Source organism: Nannobrachium achirus (assembly GCF_963921795.1).
Source record: "Nannobrachium achirus genome assembly, chromosome: 10".
In the NCBI taxonomy this organism is placed as follows: Eukaryota; Metazoa; Chordata; class Actinopteri; order Myctophiformes; family Myctophidae; genus Nannobrachium; species Nannobrachium achirus.
Genome location: NC_137819.1, coordinates 11,812,055 through 11,834,776, shown reverse-complemented (window position 1 = coordinate 11,834,776; position 22,722 = coordinate 11,812,055). Strand labels below are relative to the sequence as shown.

The window sequence follows — 22,722 nt, the reverse complement described above, 5'->3', positions numbered from 1 at the left end:
TAAATCTCTCTCTCTCCCTCTCTCTCTCTCTCTCTCTCTCTTCCCCCCCCCCTCTCCCCCCCAGCAAATCCAAGCACCTCTGCAACCGATCTAGGCACAGTGGAAGCTTCACCAGAAATGACAGTTTCATGTATGTTGTTTTTAATGTTGAAATTCATCCACCATCATCTGCCTGTAAATATACTCCCACCTTCATCGTTTAATGACTAACCGTCCATTTCTGTCTTTCTGTCCCTGTCCTTCTCATGCAACCACCAGCAAGTCCATGCACCTCTGCCACGGCACCTCCTGTTAAATCCACCTCTGCGGATTGGCCAAGAATCCAGAAAATCATTGACGATGCTCATCATGAAGAGTGCATGAGCGAGCTGGAAACTTTACGGGAGAAGAAAGAGTACTGTAGGGTGAGGTACTCTGCCTCTGAACTACCTGAAGATGTCCTCCGCATGGAGACAGGTCTGCCCGACAGAGCAAGGTTCTTGGATGTTGTTTTTTATGTGGGACTGTTCAAGGACTCTATTGTTTATTTCAGTGGATGGAACGTGGAGGTTCTCTCACTGGAGGACCAAGTTCTCATGACCCTCATGAAATTGAGGAAGAACTACCCGAATAAGCATCTTGGCCAGTTGTTCCACTGTAGCACTGCCACAGTCAGCAATATAATAACCACTTATATCCATGTACTACATGAGATTTTCTTTAAAGACCTCATGAGTAAAGTGCCAAGTAAAGAAAAGAATCAATTAAGCCTCCCTGCTTCCTTCCAGAATGATAAATACAAAAACTGCAGAATGATCATTGACTGTACTGACATAAAAATAGCTGCACCTCATCCAATGGATGAACAGAAACAGACCTATTCTGCATATAGAGGGATGCACTCCTTCAAGTTCTTGTTGGGAGTTGCACCGAATGGTGTCATTACTTACTGTAGCAATCTGTTTCCCGGTTCAGTTTCTGATAAAGCTATAGTGCAGCAGTCTGGCATCCTTAATCATTTTAAACCCGGAGATTTAATTCTAGCAGACAAAGGCTTTTTAATTTCTGACATCCTGCCAGAGGGAGTATCAGTCAACATCCCACCTTTCCTCAACAATGGAAAGTTCACAGAAAGCGAGGTCCTGCTAACAAAGAGTATTGCAAGTAATAGGATTCACGTTGAGCGAGCTAACGCACGTATAAAAGACTTTAAGATCCTCAGCTTCATTCCACCCTGTATGCGATGCTATGCTGATGTGCTAGTTCAGGTCTGTTGTGTTTTGGTGAACATGCAGGATCCTTTGATAGATAAAATGAAGGATTCTCTGGTATGTAAGTGACATTGCCAGATTTGAATTGATTCTCCCCTCTCTTCACGCTTTTCTAATCTTAAAAAAAAAGAAAAGAAAAAAAGAAAACGAAAAAAAAAAAAAAGGATTCTCTGGTATGTGAATGACATGGCCAGATTTGAATTGATTCTCCCCTCCGTGCTTTTCTATTCTAAAAAAAAAAGACAAAAAAGACAAAAAAAAAAAAAAAAAGGGGGAAAAAAGATATTGTTAGTATGTAAACGGTCACAGCTTGTCCGCATGTATGTGCTGTATTTATCTCTGTCACTCCTGACTGGTTCGATGGGTTTGTCGCTCTGACATCATGCTCTGGATTCACTGTGATGTCACACTAACAGAATCCTTATTATGTCCATATAATATGGAGTTCCCTAAGCCCATATCTAACAGGACTTCATATGGGAATGAAGTCCTATGATGACCCCTGTTACCCATATATGGAGATCCATGTACTGTATATAGAGATACGCTTTGAGAACCCAAACATGCTTACTCAGTTATTAATGATGTGAAAGTCCTATGACGTCTGACGTCATACCCTTTTATGCCCATACATGGAGATCCCTGTCTGTAGAACCAGCCACACAGTTATGGGTTGTCTTGGCCATGGATTCTGTTAGTGTGGTACATGGCCGATGTGGCCTCCATATACTGTAGTATGGTGTAACTGGTCAGATATACATCACTGGCCAGATGGCCAAGAAATGGTATGTCACCCTGAGGTGTCATACTAGTTCAGGGGTGTCCAAAGTTCGGCCCGGGGGCCAAATGCGGCCCGAGGACACATTTTATGTGGCCCTTGGCTTCTTTCCCAAATTGTATTATAAACGGCCCGCCAGCACCGCCAAACAAGAATATTTTCCCAGAGTATAATTTGTCGGGATTGTTCCCGGTTGTCTCATTGTGAAGAGGTTGAAGAAAGGCAAATTTACTGTATTGTTTTACCTTGCATGGTTAAATTTGGTAATGTGAAATAAGGATGAGTTATTCATGTTTTGTTCAGAGCAGACACCTGACAAAAGACCATTTATATTGAATATTGATGATGATAGTTAAATAAAATCCTTTAAAATCGATACATTTATGTGACTTTGTTATGGTCCGACCGAAAGTACATTATTTGAGGAGATAGTCGGCCCTTGGGCGTTTTAACATGTTCTAATGTGGCCCCCTTTGAAAAAAGTTTGGACACCCCTGTACTAGTTGTATACAAATCAGCCTGGGGCAATTACAGAAGACAAACGCCAGAAGTTGCGTGACCGATTCAGGGGGAGATGTGTACCATTTGGATTCAACTTTTCCCCAGAACCAGAAAAGGTTTCCCAATCGTGACAGTGTGGACATTTAGGACCGGCTGCCATCCTCTGCAGGATGGAACTGACAGAGGAACAGCAGCAGATCATCCAGTCCATGACTAGGACAAGCAGGAGTGGCATGATCATAGACAAGGACGTCTTACAGCCAGCAATTTTGGATGTGTACTCAAAGCCAAGCGCATCTCCCCAAGCCTCCTGAAACGGCTACGTGGGGAATACAACCTTGGCAGAGTAAAGGCAGTGCAGCACTGTGTTTGCAACGAGCGGGAGGGGGTCAATGCCTTTGAGAAGGAAACAGGAAAAAAGGTTGAGCAGTGTGGACTCTTCCTTACAATAACTGGAATCCTCTGTGCCTCTCCTGATGGCCCTGTAGGCACAAACAGCCTCCTTGAAGTCAAATGCCCTTATCGGGATAGGAACCTGACACTCAAAGAGGCAGTTCTCAACAAAGACTTCTGTCTAGCGCATCACCCCAAGCCTCCTGAAACGGCTACGTGGGGAATACAACCTTGGCAGAGTAAAGGCAGTGCAGCACGGTGTTTGCAACAAGCGGGAGGGGGTCAATGCCTTTGAGAAGGAAACAGGAAAAAAGGTTGAGCAGTGTGGACTCTTCCTTACAATAACTGGAATCCTCTGTGCCTCTCCTGATGGCCCTGTAGGCACAAACAGCCTCCTTGAAGTCAAATGCCCCTATCGGGATAGGAACCTGACCTCGAAGAGGCAGTTCTCAACAAAGACTCAGAGGGAAGGTGGGACCTACAGCCTCAAACAAGACCATGTGTACTGGCGCCAGGTCCAGGCAAAAATGGCCTCCTTGAAGTCAAATGGTGTCAGACAGCTGACGTAATCTAGGAATCTCAGGAATGTTTTGATGGAGCTGGGTTTGTTAATTTATTTTATATTGGCCTATATTTTTTTTATTGACTATACTTGTACTGTTCTCAATTTCTGTAATAATATTCAATCAATCCTCAAAGGCCACTGGTGGAGTTTACCATATGAGTTAACATTACATAAATCAACCTCATAGCCTATTTATTGATATTTTACTAATACACTACTTTATGTATTAGCAATCATACTACTACTACTAGCTGACATGTCATTTTTTAAAGAAGAGAAAAGCGTGAAGAGGGGAGAATCATTTCAAATCTGGTCATGTAGAACAGTGCATGTATGCAGATGGCCAATTAACTGGACTGGTCAGGTACTAGCAACTGTATGTTACTCAGTCCAAGTGGAGGTGACTGTCAAATTTTAAGGCTGATTTATTTGTCTTTTAATCTTTCATTTATTACTTAAAAAGAAATCTTGGCAATATTTATTTCCAACTGCACACAACAGCTTTGGTATGATTCACTGAACATCTTGTCACTTGGCAGGTCTCCTTGGGGAATGCATCTGTTTCAAACACAGAATTGTCTTTGTGCAGTTTCTAACTTTTCAGACAGTGTTGATTAAAATGTCTCTTATAATTGAATTGTTTGATTTGTTATTAAAGATGCTTGGGAATATTTTAAGTGTCTGTGCCATTTCCCTTAATGTTTTATACAATTCCTAACCATGTTTGCCACAGGTTATTGGTCCCACAAACCTACAATGTCAACTCTGCCCATAAAATGTACCTTCAAGACGAGGAGAACAAATCACTCCAGTACAGGTCACTTACAGAAGACGAGCATCAGCAGTTGAGTAACCAATGGAGGGTTAGATGTGTACCTTTAGGATTTCCCCAGAGACAGAAAAGCACTGTTCATCTGCTTAATCACCTGCTTAACCATTCCAGAAATTGTGGCTCAGTCGACATCATCTAGGACAGGCTTTTGCTTTTTTTTAGCCTTCATCAGAAACACGAATTTGGCCTACTAGCCTTTCCTTTTCCCCCTATTATTGCAGATTTACTGAATTGTTAACTGACAAAGAAACAATAACTTTATTCTCAACAACAAATACAAAATGTCTACATGGGATGGCACAAATGAATTTTTTTAGTTAATGACATTTCAAAACTGATTACTGGTTAGTACTGTCTGAATCATGGGCCAGGGGTTGACACTAAGGTCTCTCTAAGAGGCACTTGCCAGTCGGGCAAGTACAGGTCATGTTCTACTTGCCCGAAATTCAAGCCCACTTGCCCGAAAAGTAAATTGTGCATTATAAAATGATAGGTAAAATTTGAATTATGTTTCAATTTAACACTTATTTAGTTTTACTTTTTGGGGCTGTGCGATAAAAACTGTCATACCAAATGTTTTATTCAAATACCTAAATAGCTATGACTATCGGTTCACACGCACACCCATTTTATATTTTTAAGTGTAGCAACAGTGAAAACAAGGTAAACAGCGCTCTATTCCACAGACCAGAAGACAGAGCGCTCTGGCCACGTTCAGGTATTTAGACATGTTGTGTTTATAGAGGGTTGTGTCCCATTCTCAAACAAGCACTTGCCCGGTCGGGCAACCTGAAAGCAAACTCCACCTGCCCTAAGGTTTTATTTACCTGCTGGGGGCAGGTGGGCAAGCCTTAGTGTCAATGTCTGAGTTGGGTCTTCAACTGGGGGTCCACACACTGTAATCACAGGGGGGCCGCCAAATCTTTGTGTGTTGGGGAACATTAGCCGAAAATAACAGATCCACAAGCTCACAACGCCTCGCTGCAAGATGTGAGTTTGTAGATTAGTTGTTTTCAGACAGAGTACAGACAGAGTACAGAGCAGACAGAGTACAGAGCCAACAATAAAATATACTAATCATTAAGGGTTTCAAAAGTTAACTGTCTGAAAAAACACATTAACATGAATCCAACACATTCATGCCCAATTGCAACAATAAAATATGTAAAAGTCTATGAAGTAAGAACCCATGAAAAAAGTTCTGCAACAATTCTATTCAATATAGCGGGGGTCCCTGCTTCATCTCTCTTGGACTGAAAAACATTGAATACCACTGGTCTAAATGTTATGAGGGGGATGAAGGGTGATATGGAAGCACCGGAACCACATGCCACAAAGCCGTTATGTCTTGTCTGGTGTGTCAGGTTTCTTTCTGTGAGACGCATCCGGACAGTTCTTTCAGTTTCTTGATTCAGTATTGAATGGTGTATTTATTTTATCAGACACGCCCTGCCTAATCACTTGCTGACATAGGTTGGGAGCATGTGGACTTTGTAGAAGGCCTCCAAAGCTGGAATGTTATCCTTCCAAGAGTCATTGTAGGGGATGGGAATGATGACCACATCTTTGGTTGTCCACACGACAAAGAAGCAGGTGGTTCGTCCAGTTATGTGGAGCTGACCCTGGACCTGGTGCCAGTACATATGGTCTTGTTTGAGGCTGTAGGTCCCACCTTCCCTCTGGAGACAGAAGTCTTTGTTGAGAACTGCCTCTTCGAGTGTCAGGTTCCTATCCCGATAAGGGCATTTTATTTCAAGGAGGCTGTCTGTGCCTACTAGGCCATCAGGAGAGGCACCGAGGATTCCACTTCTTGTAAGGAAGAGTCCACACTGCTCAACCTTTTTTCCTGTTTCCTTCTCAAATGCATTGACCCCCTCCCGCTCGTTGCAAACACCGTGCTGCACTGCCTTCACTCTGCCAAGGTCGTATTCCCCTCGTAGCCTTTTCAGAAGACTTGGGGTGATGCGCTTGGCTTTCAGTACAGATCCAAAATTGCTGGCTGTGAGACGTCCTTGTCTGTGATCATGCCACTCCTGCTTGTCCCGCTGGCCAACAGTCATGGACTGGATGATCTGCTGCTGTTCCTCGGTCAGTTCCATCCTGGAGAGGATGGCAGCCGGTCCTAAATGTCCACACTGAGCCACAATTTCTGCAACAGTTGAGCAGGTGATTGGGGAACAATCTTTTCCTGGCTCTGGGGAAACCTTTTCTGGTTCTGGGGAAAAGTTGAATCCAAATGGTATACATCTTCCCCTGTATCGGTCACGCAACTTCTGGCGCTTGTCTTCTGTAAGTGCCCCAGGCTGCAGGCTGCAGTACTCTGTATCTCGGTGGTACAGATTATGGGCAGAGTTGACTTCTTTATTAGAAGTTGGCTTTTTCCACCGACATTCTGTATCAGTGGCACCAATGTTGTGGGTGGCAAAGATTGCCAGTGCTGCTGCATGACTGCACTTAAACGACCCCCGTGGGCATTCACAACTTGTGGATGCAATCCCTGCATTCCCCAAGGAGACCTGCCAAGTGACAAGATGTTCAGTGCATCATACCAAAGCTGTTGTGTGCTGTTGGAAATAAAGGAAATAAATATTGCCAAGATTTTTAAAAAAGTAGGCTAATATAAAATCATTGAAAAGACATTAGAGATTAAAAGAAAAATAAATCAACCTTAAAATGTAACAGTCACCTCCACTTAGACTGAGTAACATACAGTAGCCTATGATTGCTAATACATAAAGTAGTGTATTAATATATAGGCTATAATATCAAAATAGGCTATGATGCTGATGTATGTATTGTTAACTCATATGGTCAAATACAATCCACCAGAGGCCTTTGAGGATTGATTGATTGATTGATTGATTGGATATTTTATTAGACAGAAATGGAGAACAGTAGGCTACAATACAAATAAAAGGTGTACAGTACAAGTACAGTTAAACACCCTGCCTAAAAGGAGCATCCCAAATAAGTCCCTTTACGGTCTTGTTTATGTTGTTAAAAGATGCTTTTGCAGGTGAATTTACCAATGGGGATCAATGAATGTTTATTTTATTTTATCTTTTTTAATTAACTACTTACCGAAACGCGATATAATCGATCGCGCATGCTGGCCCTGACCAGTCCAGTTAATTGGCCATCTGCATACATGCACTGTTCTACATGACCAGATTTGAAATGATTCTCCCCTCTCTTCACGCTTTTCTCTTCTTCTTTAAAAAATGACATGATGTCAAACACAGAAACTGCCATTGTGAATTACTTTTGAATTAACTTGAAATAATTATATATGTAACAATGATGATTCACTGCGTTGTGTCACTGACAGCTGACGTAAAGGAATCTCTGGAATGTTTACGAGTAGCCGGGGCTGCGTGACGTATTTTAGCAGCGACAGTCTGTCCCAGACACGAGTTTCTCTCTGTAGTTTCCAACATTTAGTAGGACAGCGTTGATTACATTTTCTCTGACAACAGGCTATATCAGATATGAATGAATATCATAAACTATGCAGAACCCCCCCGCTGACAGAAACGCGCACATGGTGTGTTTATATTTTTAACACAGTCCTTATATGCGAGGAACGCAGAATCTCCAATGGCGATTTGAATGCAAAACAATACCAGCATGAACCCCCCAGAGGGCGACATTACGCACAAGTGACGACATGGCTTCGTTTCTCTATTCCCATTTTGTCATCTAAAAGATCATTTTTGGGCGATTTCGCCGTAAATAAACCTCGCGCCGCTTCCCTAAAACACAAAAAAGAGATATAAGCCTTTAAAGATGCGGTCTTTCATTGGATTAGGCGGAGATTGGCGATTGCGTTCGCAAATTACGGCCGGCCGGGAGGTTGCTAGCTTTCGGCTAGTAGCTAGAAAAATCAGGCCAGGCTTCAGAAGGCCTCTTATCATTTTATTCATTTAATTAAATAAAGCCGAACTACTTCGGGATCGGCACACTCGTGTACTCATCGGAAGCGGCGCCGAACATCGGGTGAACATTGGGGAGCTCAAAAATTTATTTTAAACCATTTTTAATGGAATATATCGTCGGACAGAGTAGAACGGCTAGCTGGCTAGCGGCTAGCGAGCCAGGACCACCCACGACTCTACAAGCAGCTCGGGGTAAGTGAATTAATAAAAAAAAGATTGTATTGGATTGAAATAAAGCCGAACTAGTTCGGGATCGGCACCAGATGAGTTAAGGGGAAAATGGTGCTTTATAAAACACCTTATTGGTTTGTGATCCTAGGGGGGGAGTGAGAGAGAGAGAGAGAGAGAGAGAGAGACAGAGACAGAGACAGAGACAGAGACAGAGACAGACAGACAGACAGACAGACAGACAGACAGGCAGACAGACAGACAGACAGAGCGAGAGAGAGCGAGAGAGAGGGAGGGAGGGAGGGAGTGAGGGAGAGGGAGGGGGGAGCGAGACAGAAAGAGGGAGAGAGAAAGTTGGCAAACTGTTTTTTACGGTACATGGAAAACAAGTGATCATGTCTACACAAGTCACAGCCAGGGCCGGATTAACCATAGGCCTCGTCGGGCATGCGCCCTGGGGCACACATGCCAATGGGGCACAAAAAGATTTTGGAGAAAAAAAAGCCCCATATAAAAATCATATAAAATCAATCAGTGGATTAAAAACGCCAAAGTCGTCATGGTCATGTTGGCAAGGGTTAGACAGCAACTGGAATTAGAGCATTTGCTCCATTTTTGATGAATCTGTGATATAATTTCTCAGTTAGCCTGGATTAGCTTGTGGGCTAAAAAAGAAACGTCTATTTAAAATGTGGCAGAATGGGGTTGTTTTGGCTGCTGGGGGAACACTTAGAAGATGAAAATGGCTTGGTTTGGGTCCAGGGTCTTGTGGCATATTTAAAGCATATTGTTCAATCATGTTGTGTCCATTTTAAGGGTGGAAAAAGTCATTCTTCATCATGTGGTGAAAAAAAAAGAAAAACTCTACAGGTTGTGGTACAATGTATATATTTATAGTATTTTTATATATGTGCGTACTGCGTAGGCCTATAATGTAAAGAAAATTAGCCTAGTTTTAATTCATTCCCACACTGAGTCTGTGCATTCACATGATTCAGCCATTCATTCACTGACATGACCTGTCACCTGTATGTGCCCCTCCCCTCCCAAATGTGTGCTCCCACGCTTCCTGTATCCTGACCTGTGCCCACAATGCCCAGCTATTTTGGCGGCATTTCAGTGTAAACAACAATTCAACATAGGAAGGAGAAATAAGTTAAGCAGTTGTGCAAAAAGACAAAAAACAGCAGAAAAAAGCAAGATGCGATTCCACCAGCGGTGCAGCTGCCGGTGCCGCAGCCGTGAATGAGGCGGCCTTGGCCCGCGAGGCTCTTGAACTTGGCACTTGAACTTGGTCGCCCTGGGGCACCACACAGGGTTAATCTGGCCCTGGTCACAGCATGAATGTGAAAGAATAGCAGTGGTAGACGTAGCTCACTCTGTATACTGTTGATGTTAAAAGGATTTAAATGGACTGACCTTTTTCATGGAATAGTTTGTATTGGTTTTATATAAGACATAACAAGACATAACAACACAGACACCAGACTATAATGCATATAAAACATGAGTAATTAACCTATAGGCCTAATTAAACACAAGTTGGACACATTATATAAAGTGCCCCATCAATCACACAGAGTAGAGGTGACCTGTGATGGGACCCTAGAATCCCATTCCAATGTTGCCAGACCAACTCAAATGGACTGACTGTTAATGTCATGTGTGTTCCTGTACTTTGTTGTAATGATTGTAACTGTTAATGTCATCTGTGTTCCTGTACTTCATAACGTGTGGAGGACTCCCCTCATTACTGTGGGTAATTCCCTCATAGCCAAAGTCTGCATGGATGTTGACTTACAGGAAGGCTTTATAAAGGAGTATAGCTGTTTCACATGGGAGGGACAGACTGGCAGACAGACAGACAGACAGACAGACAGACAGACAGACAGACAGACAGACAGACAGACAGGCAGGCAGGCAGGCAGGTGTTGCGCAGGCAGACAGACAGACAGACAGACAGACAGACAGACAGACAGACAGACAGACAGACAGACAGGCAGGCAGAAGCCCTCTCAGACTGCACGTGTCGTGAACGTGTTCCTAAGTCAGTGAGTCACTAAAGGGAGCGGTTTGGAATTGGGCCAGAGAAAGCAGAGCGCTGCAAGGGCTGCAATTGTGTATGAAAGTTAAATGAATAAAGACTAGTCTGTTGATGATGATGTGATGTATGGACAGTGTGTTGATGATGATGTGATGTATGGACAGTGTGTTACTGTTGATGTACCTAAACCTACCAAAACATTGTGCACAATTTATTATTATTATGATTATTATTGTATTTTTAAAGATTTGTTTTGGGGCTTTTAATTCTTTACTGATAGGACAGTAGACTGATATGAAATGGGGAGAGAGATGGGGAGTGACACACAGCAATGGTCGTCAGCATCACGGGTCAAATGGACATACTTTAGTAAAGTTAAAGTTCCTCATAATTGCACTTAAGTACAGACAGTACATTAGTTACTGTAGGTGCTTTCCACCCCTGGAGTCAGTAATAGAAAACAGAAGTGTTTGCCAAACAAAGAACTGGTTTAGCTGGTAGAATATGATCCTGCATGTCCTCAAGTGACCCGGATTCATCCCACTTAGAACACCAGCAGGTCTGTCTCGGTTGAATTTCACCCTACCATGAACAATGTGGCTTTGATCCTTACATTTTCCCAGTGAAACTTTCTATGGTTATTGAAGTTGTCTGCAGTTTGGAGATCTGCATTCTCAGTGATGGAAAGTGAACTAATCATAAGTATTGCTGTGTGTTTTAAAGGCCTCACATTGACATTCATATAACACACTGTATGCATTTTGGAGGGATTATTGTGTATGGTTTCGGAGAAAACTGTGAACCGTGTATGAATTACATATTAAAGTAGGGCTCTTTAATGTTTTTTTCAGTCCAAGGACCCCTTAGCTGAGAGATAGATGAAACAGGGACCCCTATAGCTGAGACTGAGAGAGATGAAGCAGGGACCCCTTAGCTGAGCGAGAAATGAAGCAGGGCCTGATGGCCTCAAAAGTGTAGTATCTCCCTTAGTACAAAGGGATATCCTTTTGAGTCAATGTTTAAGATATTGGACTTTAATGCGGGAAACCCAGGTTCGGAAAGAGATAGAGAGAGAGAGAGAGAGAGAGAGAGAGGGAGAGGGAGAGGGAGAGGGAGAGAGAGAGAGAGAGAGAGAGAGGGAGAGGGAGAGGGAGAGAGAGAGATACTGCAATGCAAATGAACCTTAGCCTAATGGCTGTGTCTGCATATCAGTGAGCAGGAGAGTTGGCAGGTATACAGTACACTTGTTTCACTGCCTTACCTGTGGAGGAGGCGGGGCAACATGATGCCTACAGTATGTAGTCTATAAAATAAAAGTGCGTAGAAACAGGCAGGCAACCATTTTGATCCAGACACAATAACTGAACTTAACATCTGGACAACATAGTGGGATTACACAATAAAACAGAAGGGCTAAAACTTAAGGTAAAGTAGCCTAAGTGTTGTTTTAATATAACTAGCCTATACACCACCTGGTTTTACACAGAACGAGAAGCAGTTTCTAAAAACTGTTTCTAGCCTACCATGGTTTATTACTACTAAATAATAATACCTCTCTCTGTGTAGTTTGCTTGTCTTTATTTGCTCTTTGGGTTATGATTATATGTCACACATAGACAGAGCAGAACATAAGAGCAGAGCATTCCGAAAATAATGATCTCTATTTTTAATGCTAAATGGATTTGGAATAATGATGACATTGACATTTTATGACTGTTTAGATAAATTAACCCCTGGCAGATTTCCACTAAACAGCGATCTTTCTAAACAGCTGAAACCTGGTTGGTTTCCATTGTGAGTCAGTAACATTATAGCCTCTATGCCGGTGGAACTGCGAACAGCAAGATTGCGCTCCTCGCGGTGGAACTACTTCACCAGTTTACTGTAAACCACGTGATTTAGAGGAAGATGGCCATCTGTCGTTGTCAGCAGGGTGTGGCTCCTTTAAGTATTTAGTGTTTGTGACTGTAGTATTTTACAAAGAAAAGTTGTAGGCTACAATCAAGCATCATGAAAGACATTGAATAAAAGCTGCAGACCTGCAGTCCATAACTTTGTTTATTGAATAAAACATTATTTTATTACCATGGTATGATTAATAGGCCTAGTATTATTAACACGATAGAATTATTCCAACCTCTATCTCAGACCAGTGAGACCACCGCTGTTGTTCTGTTGTTGCAACAGTTGTGTCTTACCCTGCTCTTCTACTCTGTGGTCTAGTAGGACCCCTGCTGGTTGACAAGAGCTACTGCATGCATCTGCATCTACCGTAGTCTCAGCATGTTGGTGATGTTGTTGCCTCATAGTGTGTGTGTGTGTGTGTGTGTGTGTGTGTGTGTGTGTGTGTGTGTGTGTGTGTGTGTGTGTGTGTGTGTGTGTGTGTGTGTGTGTGTTTAAAGGCACAGGGCAAATGGCTGAAAGGCTACAGTAAAAGATGCTGATGGTTAATGCCATGCATCAATAGCATGATCTGTTTTCTGATCTATTTTATTGACAGGTTTAATAAAGAGCAACATGGAGAGCAAGAAGGAGGAAGCTGACAAACATCACATCCACAGAGCAGAGTCTCCAACACCCAGCTGTGTGTCAGTGAAGAGTGACCGCTGTCACCGCTCTAAAGGAGAAGGTCCTCTCTTCAGTGAACCTGGACCTCCACACACACAGTATGTCAATCCTCCTATACAATATACTGTATAACACTGTAACATGACAAAGTGATCTCATGCTAAGTTACATGTCACTGCTGTCCGGCCCAAACCAGCTAACTCCAGTTTTCTTTTTCCTTTCTTCTTTTTTCCACGAATCAGTGCTATTAAAAAACCTTCATGTCTGTATCTTTGGCTTATAAGTATTGAACTATCGGTCAAAGACTGAAACTGTAGCCAACCCCGCCTGGTGGAGATATGCTCTCTGTTCTACTTATTCTCATGTCATTTTGGACAGTCATGGTGTCACATGTCATTTCCATGGGTTCTGTTCCCAGTCTGGTTCTGTACAAACATTATGGACACACATTTGCTGTTGCTTCAGCATTGAAGAGCCAACCCCCCCCCCCCATTCTCTCATACTACACACATATAAAATGTATTTCATTCACATGATGAATTTGTAAACATTTGTATGATTCCAGAAGTCACAGAGCAGAGTCTCCAACACCCAGCTGTGTGTCTATGAAGAGTGACCGGTCTAAAGACGAAGGTCCTCTCTTCAGTGAACCTGGACCTCCACACACACAGTATGTCAATTCTCCTATAAAATATACTGTATAACACTGTAACATGACAAAGTGATCTCATGCTAAGATACATGTCGCTGCTGTTCGGCCCAAACCAGCTAACTCCAGTTTTCTTTTTCCTTTCTTCTTTTTTCCACAAATCAGTGCTATTAAAAAACCTTCATGTCTGTGTTTTGGTTATAAAAAATGTGTGAACCAATGAAAATAGTAAAGCGTTTTGGCCAAAACCTTCCAAAGCCCTTTGCACACAGGACAGGTGCGTTTTTTTCGTTTGCTGCATGAATAAAACGCATTGGATTTGGTGTGCAATGCTGTGCGGAATCGGCGCTGCGGATCCCAAAAGGAGTCATAAAAGGAGTGATGAGTTTTTTACCGCATGCGACAAGACGCACGAATCGAACTGGGTTCGAACGAGAAAAAGACGCACGGCCGCAGCCACTCGTCGCACAGCCAATTCGGATCCGGTGTGCATGAGGTCGTAGAGAATCATTGTTTTCTTTTTAAAGAGTGAAATTGTCCGTTTTATCCGTACGGATAAACGCGCCTGTGTGCAAAGGGCTTAACTCCACTAGAGCTGGAAGAGTCAAATGTCTTGTGCACACTGCCAATACGCCAAGGAAGCCAATCCCTGCATTATGTTTATATATCTTTGGCTTATAAGTATTGAACTATCTGTCAAAGACTGACACTGTAGCCAACCCGGCCTGGTGGAGATATGCTCTCTGTTCTACTTATTCTCATGTCATTTTGGACAGTCATGGTGTCACATGTCATTTACATGGGTTCTGTTCCCAGTCTGGTTCTGTACAAACATTATGGACACACATTTGCTGTTGCTTCAGCATTGAAGAGCCAACCCCCCCCCCCCCCCTATTCTCTCATACTACACACAAATAAAATGTATTTCATTCACATGATGAATTTGTAAACATTGGTATGATTCCAGAAGTCACAGAGCAGAGTCTCCAACACCCAGCTGTGTGTCTATGAAGAGTGACCGGTCTAAAGACGAAGGTCCTCTCTTCAGTGAACCTGGACCTCCACACACACAGTATGTCAATTCTCCTATAAAATATACTGTATAACACTGTAACATGACAAAGTGATCTCATGCTAAGATACATGTCGCTGCTGGCCCAAACCAGCTAACTCCAGTTTTGAACTATCGGTCAAAGACTGACACTGTAGCCAACCCGGCCTGGTGGAGATATGCTCTCTATTCTACTTATTTATATATTCTACTTATATATTCTTACTCATTTACATGGGTTCTGTTCCCAGTCTAGTTCTGTACAAACATTATGGACACAAGACATTAACTATCAGCATCCTTTATTGTAAAAATGTACACACACAACACCACATCATTTTATGTAACAACTGTTTCTATTGCTATTTTCTAACCCTAACCCTAACTCCAGTTTTATTGTTATTTTCTTCTTTTTTCTATCTATTTTTTTTTTGCTGTTGTTTCAGCATTGAAGAGCACCCCCCCCCCCCCCCAAAGTGATAGTCTCTCATACTACACACAAATAAAATGTCTGTTTCATTCACATGATGAATGTATAAACATTTGTATGATTCCAGAAGTCACAGAGCAGAGTCTCCAACACCCAGCTGTGTGTCTATGAAGAGTGACCGCTCTAAAGGAAAAGGTCCTCTCTTCAGTGAACCTGGACCTCCACACACACAGTATGTCAATCCTCCTATACAATATATAACACTAACAAAGTGATCAGATGCAGGGCAGGAGTGAGCAAGCATGCAAACTTGTAGCTTTTCGGCGGAAATCGCCATTTTGACTCCAAATTGGTCATTTGTGTGAACCATGCAAATTCGATAACACAATGTTTAGGGGGTGAGTGGGTGTTGTCGTCTGAAAAGGCTGTGGGCAAGGAGTGTACAACGGCTTTTATTTTGAAGGTTCACTTTGAGTCTGTATGTTTCTGAACAAATCAGAAAGTAGCGGCTGTCCCTTAGGGCGATGGGATGAGAACAACATCCTTTCAGGCGAATGAGGCGATGCACGGAATCACACTCACATGGTGTGCAGTGTTATTGTTTGGGGGCTACAAGCGTTAGCTGGCAAAGGAGAAGAGACGGCCACACTGTGCAGAAACGTTGTTTTAACAACGTTAAAACCATGCACCGTTCTGTTTATCAGTATTGAAACATCTGACCATCCGTTTCAGTGGAGAATTGGTAGCCTTCGGAAACCGTGAGCACTCTCACGTGTGTGTGTGTGTGTGTGTGTGTGTGTGTGTGTGTGTGTGTGTGTGTGTGTGTGTGTGTGTGTGTGCGTGCGTGCGTGCGTGCGTGCGTGCGTGCGTGCGTGCGTGCGTGCGTGCGTGCGTGCGTGCGTGCGTGCGTGCGTGCGTGCGTGCGTGCGCGCGCGCGCGCGCGCGGAACCAAATGGACGCTGACAGGTCCATTTGGTTCAATTTGTACATTTCTCAGAGTTAAATGAAGATTGAATACAATATAAATTGGGGTCTCAGACATGGAAATGTCTTTAAATGGGGGTCCTTGAAATTAAAAGGTTGAGACTCACTGCTAGAGCGTTAAAACATCTTCTCTTATGGGGGGTCCCTGGTAAATGGGGATCCGCGGTGTCAATTTGGTGGTCCTTGACATGAAAAAGTTTGAGAACCACTGTAGATTCAAGGTTAATGTTAACAATCTTGATGTATTTTCAGCAGTGGGAGCATACTTTTTTTCTGCTGGATGGTAGATAGCCTAATGTTGTCATGTTAAAAGTTACATTTAGGAATAATTGTATGTATGATCTCATCAGGGAATTAATGTTAATATCTTGCTCAATACTGAGCGTATTGATTTGTACTGAATTGACCCGTGTGTATTTTGACACTCTGCAAAATGTGTTTGGTACCAATGCAAGGCACCCGACCCGACCCGAAAACCCCCCAAAGTTTCGTGTACAACCACCATGACAGCAGGCTACCCAACACAGTCCTCCATTCCAGTACCTTTCTGTTCTCTAATCTCTACCCTCACCATAATGTGTCCTTTTGTCCATATTATTTATATTGTATTATATGGAATTAAGGGTCATTCCCACCGGCAAGATAAAAATACAAAATATCATTCTCAATTGAAGTAGATGGGAGTGGATGGTAGCGTCCAGTGTGGACATTATACCATCCACTTCAATTGAGAACGATATTTTGTATCTTTATCTTGCCTGGTGGGAATGACCCTTTAAACAACATGATTGTATAATTTTGTCAGCAAATCATTTAGATGTCAGCTTACTATAATCAATAGCACATGCAAACACCAATATTCAATGTAAAACTGTACAAACAGCAACTTCAACTTGTGTGATCTTATTTTAGTAACATTAGATAGGCTATTGAAAAACAAGGCCTGAGTCCCTGCAACGAAATCATCACTCTCAGCTGGTAGTGCTGGAACCTTCTATTCAGTTAGGGCCGATTCATACCCCACTTTTAGACCCACATTTATTTCGGTTCGGCTCTGTCCAGACTACAAAATGATGTCATTCAGAGGTACCGACATTAATTCGTCTGTTTGGTGCCACAAAGATTTTGTGACTCCCCGAACCGAACCAAAATATGTTTGGCTCCTTATTGGAGTATGAATCGGCCCTTAAAGGAGTAGTTCACCCCCAAAATTACCTTTTTTCTATTGATTATTCACGCCATGGAGACTTGAGTTCAATAATATGTTTAGTTTTTTGTCGCATTCCTAAGACAAAAAAATTATTTGAGTAAATTTAACCCCATTAATTACGAATGGGGACCCGAATCCATTTGGGTCCCCATCCGGAACGAATGGGGATACATTTATTGTAATCACATTGTTGTCTTAGGAATGTGACAAAAAACTAAAAATATTATTGAACTCAAGTCTCCATGGCGTGAATAATCAATAGGAAAAAAAATATTTGGGGGGTGAACTACTCCTTTAACTCATACAGTGCCATCCGGCCACAAGGGGTGCTAGAGTGCCAGAAAAATCTCCATAGACCTTCTTTATAGCTTTCGTCGACCCTCCCCCAACTGCCTTGTGTTTTCACTCCGGTCAATGCTGTGGGTGTCGAGAGGAGGAAGCTAGCTGACACGTAGCCAAAATGCTAACCCATTTAGAAGCGCGATCTAAAGTTATTTCAGCCGCAAAAAACTTTCTCTTTGGGTCTGGGGACACAATCCGGAGAAAATCCTGTCTAAAGATGTGATTTATTATTGGAGTGGGCGGCGCGATTTGGCCGTTAGAGCGAATACGGCCCGTGGATGGCCGAGTCTAAGTCCCGGCCAAGGATGGACGTCTAGACCGGGGCTTCATTGAGGCCTCCGATAAAATAATTCATTTTATTAAATATCCCGGACTAGTTCGGGATAGGCACCCTGGAATACGTCGCGCCGCCTACAATGAACATTGGGTGAACATTGGGGGGGGTCTAAACTTTATTTTAAACCATTTTCAATGGAATAAATCGTCGGAGCATCTAGCGTCTCTCGTTGGTGAGCGCTGGGCGAGCCGGGACCACCCACGTTGCTCCAAGCAGCTCGGGTTAAGTAAAATAGCAAATAAAAAATTGTTTTTGATCCCGAATATCCCGAACTAGTTCGGGATAGGCACTTAAAGGGTTAAGAAGACATTGTGGAATAATTACATCAACTAGAACTAACAAGAGCCAACAATAACTAAAATGCACCATTTAAATTATTATGAAAGAACATCAAATATTGAATACTAAGTTAGGAAGCCAATCCTGCATTATGTTTATATTTTCATGGTGGTGCTATACCAGCCCACTTTACATTTTGGCCTATAAGTCTTGAACCTCCGGTCAAAGACTGAAACTGTAGCCAACCCGACCTGGTGGAGATATGCACTCTGTTCTATTTATTCTCATGTCATTTTGGACAGTCATGGTGTCACATGTCATTTCCATGGGTTCTGTTCCCAGTCTGGTTCTGTACAAACATTATAGACACAAGACACAAGACTAACTATAGTCCGGGAGCCGTGGGGGTGAACGTGGATTCGCCTGTAAAAGTTTTTTTCTCAACTGATTCTTGTAGCTTGGGGTCACCTCTTAAGGATTCAAGATGATGACCAGTGATATCCATTGAGCATTTTTTATTATTAATCATAAAAAATGCTCAATGGATATCACTGGTCATCATCTTGAATCCTTAAGAGGTGACCCCAAGCTACAAGAATCAGTTGAGAAAAAAACTTTTACAGGTGAATCCACGTTCAGCCAAAAATCACCATTTGGCTCCCGGACTACTATCAGCATCCTTTATTGAAGTGGTTCTCAACATGTGGTACATGTGTAGCGTGACCGCGATCCGGCCAGGAGGCGAACCCGGGCCGCATTACAACAAGCAGGGGTTGACGCTAACGCTTGCCCGACAGGCAAATAAAATGGTCTGGCATGTGAAGGTTGCTACCAGGTTGCCCGACCGGGCAAGCGCACATTTTGAGTAATATAATGAGATTATCCGTCTTTAAAAACTTGAACAGGACTAGAGTGCTGCTCCGTCTCTCTATCTCTCTCTCCCCTCAGTCTATCCCTCCTCTCCAGTCCCACACACACGCACACACACACGCAAACACATGCGTGCTCCGTGCCTCCGTCGAAAACAGCTAGTCTACAAGATCACATAATGATGAAGACACGATGCGCACACAGCTGCAACGAGGTATAAATCAGTTGGTTTCTTTCTCGCAAACTTAAATGTGAATACGTTTGCAGGTTCAATCCTCTCCAAAGCGTGTCTGTCGCGACGTGCCGTGGCCGCCTCTCTTTACAGCGAGCCATGCAGAAAAGCTAGCCGCGAACCGTAGTCGGCATCGGAGCGACGTTAACGTTGTTTTCAGATCGTTCACGTTGCGACACAAGCATAAAGCATTCGAAGATAATCCCAGTTTGAAAAAAGAAAACACCTGAGCAATAAACGCTTTCTAATATCTTTTCTCCACTTCCATTCATCTACTACAACTACCGGTACATTCTCCCTTCCACTTCAGTCTAGTGAGTCAACCTGTGGGTCGAGACCCCCCAGAGGTCCCCAAATGATTTTGGGGGGGTCCCTAGACCAGTAAGACTCCCTAATCGGGAGATAAGCGACCGTAGGTCGCTTATCTCCACAAATAGGGCAAAAATGTGTTTTTCCAAAATGTTCCTGATCCATGTTGATGACATGAGTGTAGACATACTGTGTTGTGATTTTCGTGATTTTAGGGCAAGTTCTGTAGGAGCAGTGTCCAAAAATGTGTTTTTAAAAATCGGCCTGAAGGTGGCGCTATATGGGACAGATTCATGTTGATGGGATGAGTGTAGACATACTGTGTAGCGATTTGCGTGATTTTAGGGCAAAAACTGTAGGAGCAGTGTCCAAAAATGTGTTGTAAAAATCGGCCTGAAGGTGGCGCTAGAAGAGGGCCATGTGAGAAATGAGGGGTGGGGTCTCCGCGTTGCCTTGGCGGATGAATAGGTTCCGGCCCCGGCTTTCCCGGATGCTCCTAGGCCGAGTTAGGGCATTTTATGTGAGCTGCAGTGGAGGGGGTCCTCCACTGGGGGCGCCACCACTTTTGCATCCGTTCTGGAGCACCAGGAGTGGGTGGTCCCCAGGAATTCCCCGTGAGCAGCCCCGTGGGGGTGGTCATTTGGTCATTTTTGCACATTTGGTCATGTTTTACACCTGGGGGTCCCCTAGGGACCTGGGGGTCCCTGGAGCTCCGGGGGTCCTTGGAGGTTGTAGTTTGGCAGGTAAGGAGTGTGTGTGCAAAAGTTGGCATGGATGGGGGCAACGGTTGTGGAGATATGAGCAGGGCAAAAGTGTGACGTGTGACGTATGACTCACGGACGGACATTTTTTTACACCTGGGGGTCCCCCAGGGACCTGGGGGTCCCTGGAGCTCCGGGGGTCCTTGGAGGTTGTAGTTTGGCAGGTAAGGAGTGTGTGTGCAAAATTTGGCATAGATGGGGGCAACGGTTGTGGAGATATGAGCAGGGCAAAAGTGTGACGGACTCACTCACTGACTCACTCACTCACTGACGGACAGCCGGTGGAGGTTTTGGTAGTAAATGCGACCTACGGTCGCAATGACAACGAAGTAATAATTTAAGGACTTAAGACCCTTTTTAATAAATAAAGACAAGAAAAAAAGACCATTGCTGCATCAAAAGTAATCAAACTATAGGTGTACTATAAAAACAAACACTAGCCAAATTGTAAAATAATACAAGAAAGAGGAAGATTTTGGAAAATAGCTGATCTACAAGCTCACAACTCGCAAAAACATTTCATTGGGACCCATAATTTTTTTCGGGGACCTATTTGAATGACCACCTGTGGGTCCCGTGACCCATTATATAGAAAACCTAGCAACATCACTGCAAGTAGAAGGTAACAAATACGTTAAAATGAACGGTAATTCAAATTTTACGATATTACGATTATGAGGGCAAGTGGCCATGACCTGAGGGCAAGTAGAACATGACCTGTACTTGCCCGACGGGCAAGTGCCTCTGAGACCTTAGTGTCAACCCATGCAACAAGGCAAGTATGTTACTTACCAGTCAGCCAAAGAGCCAGGCTCTCCCAGGCGGAGAGTAACGCAGCACTCCCCCCCTCCCCCCCACCTGGAAGCGCGACCACACGCGTCAGAAACAGGGGAGCCCCTGGTTGTATTCGGGTTAGAAAATGAAAAGAAGAAAGAAAGAAAAGACAAGTGGAGTGAAATAGTTACAGTATATTATACTACAGATAGTTCTTCTGACCAATCAATTGGTTGATATAGGCTCTCCAGCCGTGCTGAAATGAGCATGACATCACAGCCACATCACAGCCACTAATAGTAGATTTGAGAACAGATTAATCACATCACAATCACAAAATCTCAGTGAATTGAATAATAATAATAATAATAATAATAATAACTTTTATATAGCGCCTTTCAAAAAACCCAAGGCGCTCAACAAAAGATAAACAATCACGTTATTGTCCAAAAGCCATAATAAATAAGTGTTGCTTCAGTGCGGACTTAAAAGAGCCCAATGTTGGCAGCTGGCGAATCGCCATGGGGAGGGAGTTCCAGAGGGTTGGGGCCACCACACTGAAGGCTCTATCTCCAAGGGTCCGCTTTTTGCTGGGAGGGACGGTGAGGAGCCCCAGGTCAGCAGATCTCAGGTTCCGCTCAGGAGAGTAGTCCTTGAGGAGGTCTGACAGGTACTGTGGGGCTAGGGCATGGAGGGCTTTATAGGTGAGGAGGAGCAGTTTGTAAGTGATGCGGAAATCGAAGGAATAAATTGGCCTCCTGTGTTAACTGTGCATAGCTGAATAGGATGTGGTACTGTAGGTCTGCGCACCTGTATTCAGTTATTATGGTGGTACTTGGAGAGACAGATATTTTCTGAGGTGGCTCTGTGTGTGATCGAGCTCACTGCGCTGTGAGTCTTGCTGACAGCAGCCTCACTGCTAGAGGAGGGGCATCTGCTCCCTCAGGTGGAGCAGCAGCTTTGGGTGAGGACAAAGTGGACCTCCATGGTTCCTCAGGGAACTGTCAGTACCTTCTGGTTCTACGTGATGGAGGCCCTCTGGTTCTCAGTGACGGGGCCTCCGGGGCCCCTCTGGTTCTCAGTGACAGGGCCTCCGGGGCCCCTCTGGTGCTCAGTGAAGTGGCCTCCGGGGCCCCTCTGGTGCTCAGTGAAGTGGCCTCCAGGGGCCCCTCTGGTTCTCAGTGACGGGGCCTCCAGGGGCCCCTCTGGTGCTCAGTGACGGGGCCTCCGGGGCCCCTCTGGTGCTCAGTGACGGGGCCTCCGGGGCCCCTCTGGTGCTCAGTGACGGGGCCTCCGGGGCCCCTCTGGTGCTCAGTGACGGGGCCTCCGGGGCCCCTCTGGTGCTCAGTGACGGGGCCTTCGGGGCCCCTCTGGTTCTCAGTGACGGGGCCTCCAGGGGCCCCTAGGACTGGATGCTCTGGCCCATGACTGGCCAGAGGAACTGCTGTTCGCATTTCCTC

General features: G+C 44.0%; 1 pseudogene across 1 annotated transcript in view; it reads right to left on the bottom strand.

The window, feature by feature from the left end:
* LOC308292816 (ankyrin repeat and IBR domain-containing protein 1-like) overlaps positions 1 to 22,722 on the bottom strand; it is a 109,972-nt pseudogene that overhangs the window by 30,929 nt on the left and 56,321 nt on the right. The window lies entirely within an intron of this gene.